The sequence below is a fragment of the Dipteris shenzhenensis genome, chromosome 8 (assembly GCF_047967505.1).
Source record: "Dipteris shenzhenensis isolate YYH24624 ecotype China chromosome 8, Dip_SZ_1.0, whole genome shotgun sequence".
Taxonomy (NCBI): domain Eukaryota; kingdom Viridiplantae; phylum Streptophyta; class Polypodiopsida; order Gleicheniales; family Dipteridaceae; genus Dipteris; species Dipteris shenzhenensis.
In genome coordinates, this window is record NC_141603.1 from 16175172 (window position 1) to 16183428 (window position 8257).

Here is an 8257-nt window from a genome sequence, read left to right on the forward strand (position 1 = left end):
ACACATCGTCTCTCAACATGGGATTGCAATACTGACGTGGACAAAATCAAAATCATCATGGAATTGCCTCCTCCTACAAATTCCAAAGGTGTACAAGTCTTGATGGGGACATGTCGGCTATTATAGAAGATTTATATTGTGGTATGCCATGATAGCTAGACCACTTTACAAATTATTAGTGGAATTCTTATGGACCGAAGAGTGCAACCAAGCCTTTGAGTTTTTAAAGTGGTGCCTAATCACATCACCCATCCTTATATCTCCCAATTGGGATATTGATTTTTGCATTCATACTGATGGATCCAAGTATGCAATTGGGAGTGTGCTTTGTCAACCTAGTGAACATAAGAAAGACTACCCATTCTACTTTGCCTAGTCAACAACTCAATGATGCAGACATCAACTATACCACCATAGAAAGAGAAGCCCTAGCAATGGTGTATAGTGTAAAGAAATTTCGGCACTATCTACTGGCAAATGATTTTCTTCTACACCGACCATCAAGCATTGCTTTATCTTGTGAATCGTCTATGCACAACAGGAAGAATAACCAGATGGCTCCTCTTGCTTCAAGAATTCAACTTCAAAATAGTGGGCCGCAAAGGTGCCCAACACTACATTGCCAATCACATGTCTCGAGTCAAGTTGGGAGAAGAAGCCACTGGAGTAGAAGACGACTTACCAGATGCCACACTATTTCAAATAGATGTTATTCCAAAGTGGTGTGGAGATATCATTGGGTACTTAATGACAGGAAGACCACCCCCTGAAATGAAAGCAATAGATGCTAGAAAACTAATTTTAAAGGCTGCACCCTATCAACTCATTGTTTGTAGGACAACTATACAAGATGGGCAAGGACCAGATATTAAGAAGATGTGTAATGCCTCATGAGATCATGCCAATCTTGAGTGAAGTCCATGAAGGCATTGCAGGAGGACACTTCCAAGGGAAAGCCACAACAAGAAAAGTTCTTCTCATAGGCTACTGGTGGACAACACTATGGGCAGATGCCTATGAATATGTAAAAGGCTGTGATGTATGCCAACGGACTACTAAACCACAACACAAAGACTTCAATCCCCTAATAACAGTTGTTGCACAAAAACCATTTGAAAAATGGGGGATTGATTATGTGGGTCCCATCCATATAGTAGAGGAAAAGGAACACAGGAACGCTACATCATTGTGGCCACTGATTACTTTACAAAATGGGCGAAAGCTAAAGCAATCAAAAAGGCAGATGCTAGAAGCACATCAAGATTCTTATACAAAAATGTGATCACCCGATTCAGATGCCCCATTGAAATTGTGTCGGATAGAGGCACACATTTTGTCAATGAGGTAATCCAAGAACTCTTGTCTGGCTGTATGGTAATCCATAGAAAAAGCACACCCTACTACCCCCAAGGGAATGGACAGGCCAAATCCAACAACAAAATAATATGCATTATCCTCACCAAGGTAGTAGAACCACAGCTTTCTAATTGGGTAGAGAGACTGAATGTAGCCTTATGGGCATATAGAACCACACTCAAGGTCAGTACAGGGAACACACCTTTTCAATTGGTGTACAGCCTTGAAGTTGTGGTCCCACTAGAATTTGTAATACCAAGTCTACGTATAGCAGTACAATAACGCATGGGAGACCATGAATCCTTGAAAGAAAGACTCTATCAATTGGAGAAGCATACAAAGAAAAGACTAGTCGCCTAACATGCCATGACAACACAAAAACGCAAAAGAAAGGCATGGTTTGACAAAAATCTTAAAGCTAAAGACATCAAGGAAGGTGACTTGGTCCTATTATACAATGCCAAAGTACACAAGGGGAAACTAAAGTATCTAGGTCAAGGACCCTATCGAGTAAGAAAGATGAATCCCATCAGAGTTGTGCTACTAGAAACATTGGATGGAGTCCAATTCAACACAAGAATAAACGGGAGCCTGAAGTGCTACTACTTCAACATGCAAGCCATCCTCGACAAAAATGAAGATTTGGGAAACCAAGTCTTCCTTAGTTAGGATTAGATTGTATCACGAGCACTCACTTGCATATGTACGTCTTTGCACATATAGGTAGCATCAATCGATTTTAACCTAGGGCTCAAAAGTGATGCCTGAGTTCTAGCTGCCCTATGAAAATCCCAGCAACAAAAAAAGCATATAGTTAGACCCTACCTAGCTACTAGGTCACATGCACTCACACGCTTTCACTTAGACACATAGATAATTGCATGAATAATTGTGCCACACACTTTCATTCCACACTCTCAAAGCATGTATAAAAATATGATCTCTCATAAACACACAGAAAGGTCATACCTGCATGCCAACCAATCTAATGATCAATGGTACACCACATGCACATGGATGTAGGTTCAGAAAAGATGCCGCCACTAAAGAGGATGCATAGAAAGAGCCCACCGCCTCAACCACAAGACCCCCTCTATGCCACCCAGTCACCACCGGTCTACACAACCATTGACAGGGCCCAATCATTGGAACTTGTTTAGCCACCCACATCAACTTATGCTCTTTCCCAGGAAGCAACATCTTACTTAGAGCAAAGGGGTCTAGGCGATTTGCATGAGAGCCTAAAATCCTTGGAAGATAATCCTACAATGACCACATACATCAGAGACTTTCTCCATTCTTACCATTCCAGCAATGCAAAGGTTGGCAAGTATGGTACAATCACTGTACATCAGAGACCACTAAACATTATCCTTGACAATACAGTCATTCAAAGGGCTTTCTCATTGCCAACACACAGTGCCAAATACCCTACATGACCTGCTAATGCAAAGTTTCTCGAATTACAGTCTCTCCTCTCACCAAGTGCACACTGTTCCATAGGGACGGCATATTGCTCCGCACAATCCTTAATCATCACCTCAAGGAAGCAGCACAATTCCTATCCACAATCCAAGGGATTAAGTGCGGCAAGAATCGATCCCTTCCACTCCGCACATTTGTTTTGCTAAGTAGAAAGTTAAAGCAGGACTGGATACAACACTTAGTCATCTTCTTACAAAGAAACTAGATGGTTCATCAGGCTAAAAATGTAAAATTCCACACTTATTGGCTATAATCATCAAAAAAGAGCTACAAGAAAGAGAAATGATTCTACCCGAGTCACCAAAACCAATTGAGGAGTTGGACATACCATTCTCACCAGTATGGGAGCCATCACCAACTTCTCCTACTATCACATTGATAAGTATGCCTTAGAAGAAATACCTATTCTGGAGGTCGAGATTCACTGCAACCAATATATCTCCAACAACAGCAGCAACTAGAGCCCGAGGCAAGATCAACACCAAAACCTGAGGAAAGATTAGCACTAGAGCCTGAGGCTACATCAGCTCACTAGAACCACCCATCGATGCCATGCCAGTCGATGAGCCACAAGGGAAGCTAGTGCCAGATCAATAGTATGACTATTGTACACAAGGGACTGAAATACCATTGGAACAACCTCCCCCAAGTACTACAGAATCATCAAGATGGCTACATGGGCACCACTTGTATAAGCGGTATCACCAAACCTCATCACCGTCTGTCATTCTCCAACATCAAGCTAGACAAATGATCCAAATGTCAGAACTATTCAGTCAGAACTATTCACTAGCTTGGCCAAGGAAGAATATGCAAGAGAATTGGATAGACACACTGCAACAAAAATCAAAGACCAATTCCAGGAAATTGCCATAGAGGTCAAGGCACTTTGGGCACAGATAGATGAGAAGGAGGTAGAAGAAGTACACATGAACCAAGCTCTCCAAGCTCAAGAGAAGGCAGTGAGTGATGTGACCTCCAACCTCCACCAAAGTCAAACACAGCTGACAGCAGTAGTACAAGCAACGGCAATCCTACAGACCTACTATAATTCCTTGACATCTGCACATGCTCAATAGACGGAGGTAGTGGCACAAGCTCGACTCACTCTAATTCACAAAGAAGAAGAGCTCCAGGATTGCAAAGACAAGCTTGAAGACATCAAACAATCTTTGGCAGTACATGCCTTCAGCATTGACGAGCTTATAAGGGAATGTAGAATCTTAAAGGACCAACTTGCTACCACTCGAAAGGCCAACACTTCACAAGCACAAGTCTTGAACCAATGGTCCAATACCACTGAAGACATTCCTCAACAGGCAAAGGTCACCTTGCAAATGAGAAAGCTTAAGGAGGCATACACAACTATCTACCATCAATACAAAGAAAAAATGAATGAGATGCACTCCCAAAAGATAATCATCTCCAAGATTAGACTCCAATTGCTAGTACACAACAATGAGGCATTTGAAGACAATAGCAATGAAGCCCCACTACAATGCACAACATTGGTGTACCAAGAGCTTGTGGCTACTCTACAAGTGGAAGATCACCTCAACGCATGCGTGCTTATCCAATGGAAGCAACTCCAAATCATGATCATATCTACTCATCCAACAATCAAAGGGGAACGTTCCATAGGGACCAAAACTCTGTGCATAATTTGCGAAGACTTGTTCCAAGATGAGAAAAATATATTCTGCCTGTCTACACATGCCAGGTTTATAGCACTCAAGACAGATGCTTTCATTGCATACGTATACCTCATGGGTAGTCCTCCCCTCAGGGTTATTGCTGGTTTGTTTCCATTACTACAAAGGCCATCACTATTATTTATAAGGCACGACCTAATCGACATCCCACCCATGCAACTGATGATCCCATCGCACCAGCAAAAAGAAGTGTCAGAAGATGATAGGGCCTATCTCACATCCAACTTCCCATATCTAACCACTCTCTCTGCCAACCTCATAACCTCACTAATTCTTGCTGCCACACCCTCTTAACCTTCCCCGAGCTCCATCCTAACATCTATTCCCTCCATCGTCTCTTTGCTCATGCCTCTCACCATTTTCAACTAACCCAATAGTCACAAACTTATGAGCCCCTCACACCTAGCTTCTTCCCCTCCCTTGCTAATCCTACCCTTGAGGATTACCAAGCTACTCAAACCATTTGCCCGATTCTCCCCCCCTTCCCCTTTGCTCCCCCTTTTGCAACTAACACTCTTCCATATTTCTCCCCCATGTCCCCAAATTCCCTCCCTACCCTGTCATCAACTACTTATGCTTCCATCAGCAAAAAATGACACAATTTTTTATTTTGAATATCAGGATCCAGATAATCCAACTCATACTCCCATGCCAAGTTCCAATGATGGGTATGATTTTGATGAGATACCACTTCCCAGTAACCCCATCAAGGAATTTTGGAGCAAATATCCTGATATGAAAACTCAAGTGGATGGACCCTGGACAACTTTCCTACCAACCTTCATCAGCATTAAATTAGTAAAGGCTGGATAAGCAAGTTGGATCCACAACCTGATTGGTGCCATCCCAAGCTCTTTGATGTAATCTTCTTAAAAGAGTACATATGTGCACCTCCATGTCTCAAAACCCATCCCAAGTTCTATGCAGTTTCACGATGTAAAAAATGGGAAGCCAACAGACACACTTTGGATGACGATCGAACCATTAATCGGCCAATGATCGAACCATACTCTGGTGTAGAATGGAATATCCAAGGCACAATGATCCGAGCACTTCAGCAGCATGAGCAAATAATGTGCAACAACATTAATCGCTTCCTTTGCCTAAGTGATATATTCTGTAAAATATTGGAATTCATTCTAGAGGTCCCATGTTACCTCGATACCCATTTGCCTCCACTTAGTTTCAATCCCAATGAATGGGTCGATGCTCAGATTACAAGCCAACTATATCAAAGAGAGATCTTCTTGGAAGCACGACACATATCTCTATTCAAACAAATGGTGGATACAGGCTACCTAGAAACTGAGCTAAAATTGTATAGTGCCAAGACTTTACAGCAAGATCGACTGGCACGACACAAGTTCCACAGCCACTGGACTAAAGGCATGGCAATCTAGGTACGTGCTCACAATAAGCCATAACCCAAGGATGGGTAATAAAATGGATCCGAGAGTATGTTGTCTCTGTGCCAACATGGACTTAGGTAGAAAAGAATGTGTGTGTACAGTAGCGGCAAAGCTCTGCTTGTACTTGCATAAAGCTAGAAATAATCCCTCTTAGAAATCCAACTTGCAAGTTCTACATGCGAGTTCTACATGCAACTCCTACATGCGAGTTCTACATGCGAGTTCTACATGCAACTCCTACATGCAACTCCTACATATGAGTTCTACATGCAAGTTCTACATGCAAGTTCTACATGCGAGTTCTACATGCAACTCCTAGAGTGTATAGATCATTCAAGGGCTTGAAGGGGTTGAGCAGTTGATACCAATCAGAGGCTAAAAGAGTAGTCTCTGGCGGAGGTTGATCTTCTTCATTGCAAGAGCAAAAATTGCTCTTCTTATTTGATAGATGGATCTATGGTAGAAGGAAATAGAGGAGCTTCTGTGCTAAAGAGGATGGGGCCAAGTAGTTGTTGATGTATCAACTTGTTGTCCATAGGAATGCCTTTAAAATCTAGATGCATTTCGCAGATCAAGTAGCACATCGGCATCTAAGTGTGAGTGCGAGGGGGCTCTTGTGAATCAGATGGGGTGCAATTTTAGAGGTGTGAGAAGAAGTTCTAGGAGGTAGGGTGTGTGTGTGTATGCATGCGTGTGTGCACATGCATGCACATGTGCATGCGTGTGTGCACATGCATGCACATGTGCATGCGTGTGCATGTGTGTGTGCATGTGCATGTGCATGTGCATGTGCATGTGCGTGTGCATGTGTGTGTGGATGTGCATGTGTATGTGCATGTGTGTGTGCATGTGCATGTGCATGTGCATGCATGCATGTGCACATGCATGTGTACACGTGTGTGTGTGTGTGTGTGTGTGTGTCTGTGTGTGTGTGTGTGTGTGTGTGTGTGTGTGTGTGTGTGTGTGTGTGTGTGTGTGTGTGAGAGAGAGAGGCATGAGGGGATTGAGAAGGGTGGCCAGTATAGGTTCCTAGACCCTAGATGCAGGTCGCCTAGGGCGCTAACTCCTTACTTATTGAATTTTAGGGAAAAATATGTAATATGCTTGTAGTAAAAATATATGTTCTATGGATTCAGCAATGTTAAGCATATAGGAATGTTCTACTTGTAGAGAGGTTGAAATATGCATATCATATGAATAGTTTGGTAAAAGGAATACACATTTATTAAATAATATATTACGTAAGGTATTTGGATTCTTTTGTATATTTTTGTTTACCCCCTCATCCAAAATACCCCCCCCTAAAAAAACCTCACATAGTATGACATATATGTATAGATTAGTGAGTGGCATATCTGACAACATGTACATATTTCCACGTTATTTTCAGAGGTGTTTTAAAAAGTGTGGGTAGGATAAAAAGTGCACATATTTTACAAGATTTTATGGGGAAGAGTGGGAGGTAGTTTGAATCTACATCTGATGCATTACTCCTAAGTTACTACACTAAAATTTGTTTTATTCTCTAACCTCTATGTACCTGCCTCTTTTCCTTGTAGCTGACACATCCATGAACATCATTTCTTTGGCACCACTCATCCTGACCAAGGCTATTAGAACTCTAGGCCTAAAATTTCGCTCACTCCTCTCAACAACTACAGTCTACCTTCTATCACTCCTTGTTCTTAGTAATCTAATGAGTTGAAATCAATCACTACAATTATGTGCTCCATAAATCAATGAATGCAAGAAAGATAGGAATCTATCAAGTAATGTAACTATGAGCCACTTTGTACCTAGCACTTTGCCACCATGATTTAATGGCCTTGCCTAAGTGCATCTCTGTAATTGTCATTGCAGTACTTAGGAAACCTAAGGAAATCTTGTTTGAAGAAGCTCTTGTTTGTTAGAAGCATCATACTCAAAGCATTCAACAACAAGGACTAGAAACTATTTTTTCAACAGGCCAATGAACTACTAGCAAGGTGGAGCTACTTTTCCTTCACTAGTCTTTTTGAGATGATAAATTCATGGATGTTCTAAGGGCTTCTTTGTTCATTACACCAAATCATGTGGAATATTTGTTTGCGAAGATTTATTTACTAGAGTTGAGATGATCAAGAATATCATTAGGTTGCTTTGGTGCTACTGATAATCAAAGCGCATTAAGAAGTCAGAAGAGAGGGATGATTATCCCCTTTGCAAAGATTTGTTCAAGCTTGTGAGTATAATCTCCTCTGCATTGGATGCTTTGCAAGGAGTCTCGGGGGGTGCACTAATTAGAAACCCTATGTA